Here is a 10,536-nt window from a genome sequence, read left to right as displayed (position 1 = left end):
AAGCAATGAAGTATTCAATCTGCGTAACATACGCATTCCCCACTCTGAAAAAAATAAATTGCTTCGGTGATAACCGAAAATAGCAAAAAAAAAAAAGACAGAGCAGAGCAACAATTCGCTTAATTTATGCAATAATAAATCCGAACTAAGGGCCGTTTCATATTTCAAGTCTGTCGGTGTATGTATCGTTTTATCGTGTTATCTAACCCGTTCGTTCGAAAAAGACATTACCTCTCAATATATACCGAGATATGGGTACCCCAGCCGCAGACGAAAAAAATATATACATTTACAAATGCGAGTATACACGTTTTGGGTGTAGTACGAGCGATCAATTTGTTTCAATTGTGGGGTCCTGCGGATAAAAACGCCTTTATCATTCAAATCTTTACTGAGCCGCTATAACAATGAATTCTGTTTTATGGTCAGGCCGGGATAAAGCCGCAAAACGAACGACCGATGCGGTAAAAACTGGTAAAATCGCATCGGAGTCATGTTTACCATTAGATATAATGTGTACGTATGTGGAGAGGACACTCGAATTTGTTAATGGTACGTGTTGCCATTTATTTAACCTTTGTCCGTTGGAATCAGCGTTCAGCAACCTTTTCTACCCCACAAAGTGCTCTAATATATTTAAGAATGTTTCGAATGTATATACTAATGACTTGCGCATGTTTTTTTAGGTCGTAAATATTCATATATGTACATTCTGTAATGGGTGATCCAACAGTTAAGTTGGAAGGTTGTCTTAAATAAAATATAATAAATATCGAAATTCCATTATACCTCTAATACAAATCATTCTACTACGTAATCGTTTACGGGTAATTTGAATATGATTATCAAACTACATAGGTTCTGGCATATTAAGTTATTCTTCTCCTCCTTCACCGAAGTGGGGTATGCAAGTGCCCCAATTTTTACGTTTTTCGTAATAACTATGTGGTTTTCAAAGCTATACACCCTATATTTCTTGTATTCCTAGAATGAACTACAAGAAAATTATTTTAATAGATTTTGTATGATTTAAAAAAGGGTACATTGTAAAAAAATACATTTCTAAGTTGCAAAGTATGATTTAAAAGCGGTAGCGATAAGTCATGTTTTTGACTGTTCGCTTGCATATTCGTGGTGATCGATGAATCAATGCGAGAGAAAGAGACAGCTATATTTTCGTAAGTTATTGTTTTTGTCGCGTGGATATTGAGTAATGCAGTCGTCTGTTGGCCTTACATATGTGCGTTTGCATGTTGATGCTTGTCGTTATTTTTTAATACAAAAATAGTCAAAAACAAGCTATAGGACTAAAAAATTTTTATGTTGATGTATAAAATTATTAATAAGATATGTTATGTATATTGAACCCATTTGTATCGAGAAAAGCTGTATTTTGATTAAAAAATACTAGCGTCTTAGTCGACCCCGGTTCGGAACACTTGTTCGATCTCAACGCTCTGTCCTTCAAAGGTTAAATAAAAAAAATTAAAATAAATATGTCGGTCCTGCCTTCGATCCGAACGCAGTCGAACTTTTTTCAAATACCTTTTATGGAAATATATTTGATTTAATATTTATATTTTATTTTTTAATATGTAAAAAATGGTAAAAAATAACTACCTACCTCTAAATATAGACAATATAAAGAACCAATAGAAAAAAATTAGTAAATAAATAAATTTTTTTAATGTGTGTTTTAGTGTTTGAGTTGTGACTTTCATATATATATGTACATACATATGTATGTCGAATCGAAACGACTATTATAGTACGGCGAGCGTTATAGCACATACACAGATACACACACACACACTGAATAGCGATATTATAACTATATATGTATGATTGTTTGTTCTTATTTTAAATAAATTTGAATTAGTTGTAACAAGATGTCGCCACGTTCCTTACTAGTCGTCAAGCAATTGATTTTTTGTGCCATGTTCAAAAAAGTGAGGTGAATTTAAATCGGTTCACATGATTTAACTCCTTTGGATAATAGCTTTAAGTGATTTGAAAATAATAACGCATAGAAAAATATTTCAGCATACTAAAGACAACATTTGATAGACTGTTATTGTGAAATGTTGTCTGTAAGCAAAATCAGTTACTTGAAAAAATAATGTTTTCACATACATAGATAAATGATATTGCCATAGATTGAACTTTAAGATACCATAAGAATTTTCAATGTATAATCATGTAATGTGTATTTTATTTAAGAAAAACTTCAATGGGTATTGGCTCATAGTAATAATGGCTCATTATAAAAAAAATGATATTTTAAACCGATTTCTTTAAAATGTTTTATTTTAATTTAAAAAGGGTAATTTTGAACTTTCTCAAATTATAATAAAGGTTGTCAAACCGATTAAGCTATTAAAGTATAAGCATATATGTATAATTAAAAGTATTTAAATAATGATTTTAAATTTACATACCAGACATTTTCAGTATTTTTAAAGTCACCAAGTTGATATTTGAATTTCAACAGGACACTTCACTTGTTTTTATCTTGTTAAAATTATTCAGTTATTTTTTTTATTTAAACGTAATGGACGAGTTTCGAACGCGGCTTAAATTTTCTGCACAAAAATAGAAAAACAATATACTCGACCCGGTTGCGAATATAGTAAAAGTTTTCCGCGAAAATTCTGAATTGGAATTGAAAATAGTTTTACATCCGCAAATCCGTTCTTCACATGAACCGCTTGTTCATTTTTGCTCATAGATAGACATTTTATATGTAGTATTTACATATATGTAGTTTTGCATTTTGGTTTATGACAAAAAGTGATTTTCAGTGTGTGAGTTTACAAATTGATTTCAAACCGAGTTTCTGTGCGTGATTTTAATATTGATTTTATGTTTGTATATCGTTTTTATTTTATTTAGCGACTGTTTCTTTTTTTCATATTTTTTATTTAAATAATTTCAAAACGTATTAAAAATAATAAAAACTAGTCTTTGTTAAATTTTGTTCAATTTCCGGTGAAGACGATGATTGGAAAAAGGCGCTCTAAAACTTATTATGGAGACCACATGCAATTGGTTAGTACTATATATTTTTGGCATAATACATATGTAAATATTATGAAAAATGTATTTTATATTTTATTTTGTATATTTTTCAGATTGCAGCAAAGGTAGGAGATTGAATACAACTTAAAAAGTCTTTATAAATTAGGTAATTATAAAAAAGTATTAAGCAACATTATCTAACTATGACACATTCTCCCAATCTATAATTGGATATATGTATATATTTTTTTAAAATTGTGAACTTTCTTCATTTATCAAATAAGTGATGTCAAACAATCTTTCTCTTCAGTTTATCTCTCCAGTCTCTAAATTTAAACAAAATAGCTTTTAAAAGCGTCTCTTTGAAAATGAATATATAATTTTTTCCGGAATTTGTAAGATAACATACCGTTGCGGTTTCGGAAACCGGAACACTTGTGATTTTATGATTTTTGGGCAATAAAAATATTGTCCCTTTAGGTGTGTGGTTTTTAACGATCGGGTCTTTTAAATATGATTGTTTTCTATGATTTGAGTTCAGTTTAGTGTGAGTTTTCGAGGTGTACGGATTGAAATCGTTGAAAATAAAAATACCATGCAACAATACACTCAACTATCATTGGAGGAGAATATAAAAAACGCGGTTTTGGCAGACTCTGGACATTCGTTGCGGTCAATTTCTCAACAAATGGGACGTTCTGTATCTACTGTGTCAAGAATAATGAAAAAGAAAAAGGATTTTGGAAATTTTGCTCGTAAGAAGGGGACAGGATCGAAAAGATGCACATCCGAGAGACAAGATCGCCTGATAACTTTATTATATTTACGGCAACGGTTCAAAACTGCTGTAGAGATAAGAAAAGAGATCTCGGATCAATTTTTAATTGAAATTAGTGATGTAACCTTAAGAAAACGACTCAAAGAAGCTGGACTGCACGCTCGGAAACCTGCGAAAAAACCATTACTTACGAAGAAAATGATGAAAAACCGATTAGAATGGTCGAAATATCACGAAAATTGGACAACATCGGATTGGCGACAAGTCATATTTTCTGATGAGTCGAAATTTAACCTCTTCAGCTCCGATGGTTTTCCGTATGTTCGAAGAAAAGTTGGAGAAAGATTCGACCAAAAATGTACCTTGAAGACAGTGAAGCATCCCCCAAGCCACATGGTTTGTGGATGTTTTTCTTATAATGGAATTGGTCGAATACAGTTTGTGCAAGGTTCCATTAACGGAATAGCATATAAAAAATTTCTAGAAGAAAGTTTTATCCCATCAATGGAAAATCATCTTTCAAATTCTGATGATGTCATATTCCAAGATGACTCTGCCCCTTGTCATCGAGCTAAATTAGTGAGTATTAATTTTATTTAAAGATATTGAATGTAATTAATAGCATTTCGATCAAAAAATTGAAATATTTTTGTTATTTTTTTTAGGTTCGGGTTTATTTGCAGGAATTGGGTATAAAGACATTAACATGGCCTGGGAATAGTCGTGAAAATTTATGTGAAATTAATGTGAAAATTTATGGATGGCTATTAAATATAGGATTAGTAAAACAAATGTGTCTAGCCATCAATCATTAAAAGAGACCATTGAAAAAGTATGGTATGAAGACTTCCCCATCGACATTTTAAGAAACTTAATAGATTCTATGCCTAACCTTATAAAAGCCGTCATAAAATTAAAAGTAGCCGCAACAAAATATTAATTAAGTTTTCATAATTTGTAAATAATACCATGTGACTAATAAAATTAAAAGTTTACGCTCAACTGTGTTTTTTCAATCAAAATTTCATTCAACTGTGGAGACTGCGTTTGGTCATAAAAACCGACTCGGACTAAAATTCTCCCTACCTTTTTCTTGTTGTTTCTTTTCTTAACGATTGTCGTTAAAATATAGCACTATGATTTCATCTACCATTTTTAATGACTTTGGGTATTTATTTTATTTAAGATCACTAAAATTTCACGGAAAATCACATTTTTCTATGGTGTTCCAGTTTCCGAAACCGTGACTGTACATACATATATGTAGATCGAATCTTTCAAAAACAATTTAAAAGTACATTTCAAATATCAGACATATGTACAATCATACAAGTATGAATGTACATATGTCTATTTTTTATTTTATTTTATTTATTGAAAAATCAACAGACAACAGGATGTAGATATGTATAAAAAACAAATAGTAAATATATAATATATGTAACATCCGAGTTCAATAACAGATTTTTACAAAGATTATAAAGAAAATGAAAAAGATGAATATAAGGAAAACAAATGAAAAAGAAAAAAATAAAGGCTATAACATGACAAAATAGAACATTGCATAATTAAACTATAGTATTAAAATATTGGAAAAAGGTTATAAAATAGAATATAAGAAGAAATTGAAATTTACAAATATAAAACAAAGAAAAAAGGTAAATACAAAATAAACAAATGAAAAGGAAACGTATGAAAGCTATAACATGATTAAATAGCACATTACATAACTAAACCAAAGTATAAAAATATTGGAAATATTGGAAAAAGGTTATAAAATAGAATAGGAGAATAAATGAATCAATCGGTCAAGATTCTCTTGATTTTAGACCTGAATTGATGTAGGGAAATACCAAATAGATCAACCTCATTCAGCTCTCCGTTAAACATACGATAAACGCGCTGCAGATAAGAATATTTTTGGGAATTAGTATTGAAAGGATCAAGTGAAAAGAGTGCAGCGTGTCTAGAGTACCGAACTGGGATTCTGAAATTAACCTTATTTAGTAAATCAGAACAATCAAGGAAACCATTTATGAGCTTAAAGAAGAATATAGCATCAGTATGTCGTCGCCTGACAGAAAGATTGTTAAAAGATAGGATTTTTAAAATGTCGGAAACAGTAGAATGGGTATACATACGTAGGTAGGAATAAGGTAGCGTAAGGATTTAATAAATTTAAGTTGAACTTTCTCAATACAATCAATATGGGATAAATAAAAAGGTGACCAGATAATTGAGGCAAATTCAAGGTGAGACCTTACAAAGGAAAAATATGAGTTTTAAAGTTTTGTTTGAATACAATCCACCGATAAAAGGTGAAGGCGCCCCTGGCATCCCCCCGGGCCTTCGCCCCAGGCCTTGTTTGTTTGTTTCTATCCCAATATCAGTAAGACATTAAAAATACATACAATATACATATGTGTGCATACGAGTGAGCGTTTTAAAGTGGAGTCGTGGGAAGGGGTTGGCGGGGTGGGGGGGGGGGTCTCTCTAAGCCCACATATCGACTCGAACGTCCATTTAGTTTGGGGCGTTTGTTTTTTGGCGCGGGCGAAAAAGTGGAAGCTTTCCGACGAAGGCAATGTAGCAAAAGCTCGACCGGAGGCTTTCCGGCCGTTGAGCGAGCCCGTTTCCGGTGGACCGTTTGCTCCGGCCAACCGAGTTTGAGCCCGCCGAGAGCTTCCGCCCCGCGCTACTCAAACCGACTCAACGCGATTACATCTCGCGCACTCCAACTTCAAAACTGCCCCAACCCCACGATGCTATCTCTGATTTCGTTCCCTCCCCCCCCCCATCGGGTGGGAAGTTTCGATCTTGAGCGATTATTTCAGGGTTGTAAAATGGTAAGAGTACGGCCCCGACTGCGACTTTTCCTACAAACTAGCCTTACTAACTCCAATTCTAATTTTTAAAATGTAAAATATATATTTTTTTCATTGGGTTCATTATGACATACATACCAAGGCGGCCCATACCTCTTAGTAATATATTTAATTACATTAGTTTAAGCCGGGATCATAATTTTGATTGAAACCCCAATCATTGAAATCTTTTTGATTGAAACCCCAATCATTGAAATCATTTTGATTGAAATTTTAATCCCACACGTTTGTACATTTGTTGTTGAAATATTGATTGAATTGCCTTTTTATTTTAATAATTTTATCATTTGTTTATATTCATTTATTTTACTTGACTTTTTTTTAATATAGTTTTTTTACTAAAGTTTTTTATATACATTCATTTTTTTACTAACCTCTTCTTACTTTCACTTACGACCGCTATTCAATTTTTTTTTTTTAATGTTTTATTTTATTTGTTTTTCTATTATGTTGTTTTATTTTTTCTTATGTTTTTGATCTTTTATATATTGTCTGGCCACAGTGTCATATTGGGGTGACCTGTAAAGACACTGTGGTATACTTAAAATAAATAAATAAAGTAAAAATTTTGCTTCTAATCCGATCGTTTCGATACTTTGTCATTTTGTTCGACAGGTCATCAATATTAGTGGAAGTATTATCCGCCATTACGATGGTGAAAAAAAAAATCGTATTAGACACGTTTGAAAATACTAGCTCGTATGTCTTCCTGACGTTTATCGATTGTGATTTTTTTTACGTCTGATTTCGTTTGACGAAATTTGGGTTCTTATCCGATCGTTTTCAAACTTTGCCATTTTGCTCGTTTTGGTCATCAATATATGCGTAAATCAAGTCCGCCATTACGATGGTAAAAAATAACCGTAATAGACACGTTTGAAAATACTCTTTCTCGGTGACGTCTATTGTCCACATTGCTGGATTTATCCACACTATTTCTATCATTTTTCCCTCATGTCAGATTTTAATTCTTTAATTATATATAAGAAATTCGGAACTGAATTAAGGGGAATATTTTGTTCGTCACTGTATGGTTTTTTTATTTAATTTTTACGGTCCTCCCCGCTAAAATAAGATTACCCTCCCTAGACGTGTTAGTGTAAGTTATGTTGGTTAATTTTTAAAAATAAAATGATGTTTCTTTTTACATACCTCCTTTATTAAGATTTAATTTAATGAATAAAAAGTTACAAATACAGATATATGTATCTTATATGTATGTAGTTCGAAAGCTCGACCAAAATGTTGAATTTATCTAATCGAACATGTTGATGTTTTTTTTTCACTTTTATACAATAATAATTGTCATCCATCCCGAAATACATCTTCGTTGTCAACTTGGCATTTTTTTTAAACAAAAATAAAATCGAATTGGATTAGCAATAGTTGACACTACTTATGAACGATATAATCTAAATACAGGCTTTAAAAACTGGGTCATTTAAATGGAATGCAGCGAAAATTCAATCTTCAATATGTGGGTTATGGTACGCGAACAAAACTATAACAATTCGAATTTCGGATAACGCGATAAGTTTCAGACCAACTATCGGGTTTTGTGCTGCAATTTTGGGCCATTCTGTATGCGCTCGCTCCGTATTGAACGTGTGTGGGCACATTTCGACAATACTTAACTACGGTATTAATTACAAATGGTGCGAATTCGACGCCGGAATCGAACGGAAGCCGGAACTTCAACCGGCAAATCCGGTCGGAGAGCTTTTAGTACAGTTGTACCGAACATATCTATAATGCATATATCTAATATATATGTATATGTACATACACACGTGCTTACGAAACATACGTATGTTTGTACCTATATATGGAGGGCGAGAGAGAACGTTGATTAAAAGCTTACGAACGCAACAATTCCATGCAATAACAATAATCGCACGTGTACATACAAACGTTAAGGGTATCTGCAAAGTTCCCACTCCCCACCCCCGTTTCCTCCCGGGCAGGCCGGCAATTTCGCCCGCAAAACACCCCCTAGCTTAATGTATGGGGTCGCGGTTGTGCGAATCGTAAAAGTTTCCATAGAATCGAATATAGCCGGTTGCGCCAAAGGTTACACCGTCGGTTTAGTAATTAAATTGAGTACACAGTTTAATTAATTTACGATTTTGTTTCGTTCGAGCAGTGGGAGGGAGGAGGTGTTGGGTGGTTGAAGAGGGTTTTCCCGAGTGCCGGTCGAGTTCTCTGTCTTTTGTATTTGCCGTTGGCATAGGGGTTAATTAGTTCTGTGCGATTCGTCAGCACAAAAAAGTATTACGTATGTGTGTAATTACGATTTTAAATTACTTTCTGTTGTCGGTTAATCGATTTTCTATACTATTCTATAGTTAAAAGTTTGAATTGGGTTTTTACTCTAACTATGTATGCATGTGTGTATTATATGTGTGTTTATCAACACATAAAGTTTTTATTTTATTTTACTTGTTGTATTGTTACAGTGGTCGAATATTTTTTTCGATTTTGTCATTAAAGAATGCTTTATACATTCGATAGGAAATTAATTAGTAATTTTAAAAATATCTTCAACAAATATGATAAGAAATTGTACCGATAGCTCGGTCGGTGTAATGCTGTAATATTTTTTATTTATTTCACATACTTGGGGGAGGCCGCAAAATCAATGGATCCAATTGGTTCGACTTATACATTTGATTTTTCTTTTAGGAGTCTGGGAGAGTGCCCTCTTAGATGAGTGTTGTCATTGAATATAAGGGGGTTAGATATAGGAAAATTGTAATGATTATTTAATAGTGTTACGTATACTAAAAAGAGCCGCCGAGTAATTGCGATCGGATTAGGCCGGGTAGCGTCCTGAGAGACCGTGTGACCGGTGTAAGTGGTTTTAAGGATTAGCGACAAGCTAAGTGCATGTAGGCTAAACAATGGCGACCGAGTTGGCTGGTATTGGTCCTTTCGCAGAATTGACCTGTACCGTGTCGTGGGAATGTCGTGGGAAGACATATCCGTACGTGACCATAACAATAGGTAAACAAATTAGACTTCGAAGATGTCCTGAGAGATCTATCCCTTATAAGGTGATACTTAGGCGATATCAGGTCATTCTGGACTTAGCACTGCCAGTGCGTGTATCTCCTTAATCATCAATAAATGCTGTGATACGACTGTTGGCCTTTTACTTGGATCCTCCACCCACCCCTACGCAACAATAGTTTAAAGACTTTGATTAAGTGGCCTCTTAGTCTTTTCGTCTTCATCGTGGTGAGATTCATTCTTTTCCACTTTTCATTATAAGGAAGTGATTTAAGTTCGGAGAGTATTTTAGTAATCATTCTCATTTGTACCCTTTCAACACATATAAAATATTTTTACTTTATCTATGTACGTAGTAACAATAGATGAAGTTTTGTGATCATGCGAAAATTCGAACTCGAGATTTTGTTTTAAATGAAAATTCCATATAATAAAATCGTATTCTAATTGAGGCCTCGTAAAAGTTTTATAAATATTTGTTAAGATACAATTGAAAATAGTTGCATTTCTTTAGTACAAAAAATAGTAGCATTTATTCACAATAAAATTAATATTAAAAGTCCATTTGAGGTCACAGGAAGTGTTTATATCATTTACGGTATAATCACGACATAAGGTCCAATTATATAAGATCCAACGACAAAGGTTCCACGAAAGAAGATCCATCCGATAGAATGTCCATTTGATAAGTGATCCAGATGATAAAAAACCCAGATGATAAAACGTCCAACCGGTTAAAGGTCCAGCCACAAAAAGTCCGAAAACAAAATATAAAACATAGATAAAGTAAAAAAGTAATAATGTTTGATGAAACGCTCCATATTTTAATCGGGTATCGAGTCAATT

The sequence above is a fragment of the Arctopsyche grandis genome, chromosome 5 (genome assembly GCF_051622035.1).
Source record: "Arctopsyche grandis isolate Sample6627 chromosome 5, ASM5162203v2, whole genome shotgun sequence".
Taxonomy (NCBI): domain Eukaryota; kingdom Metazoa; phylum Arthropoda; class Insecta; order Trichoptera; family Hydropsychidae; genus Arctopsyche; species Arctopsyche grandis.
Note: the sequence above shows the minus strand (reverse complement) of the source record.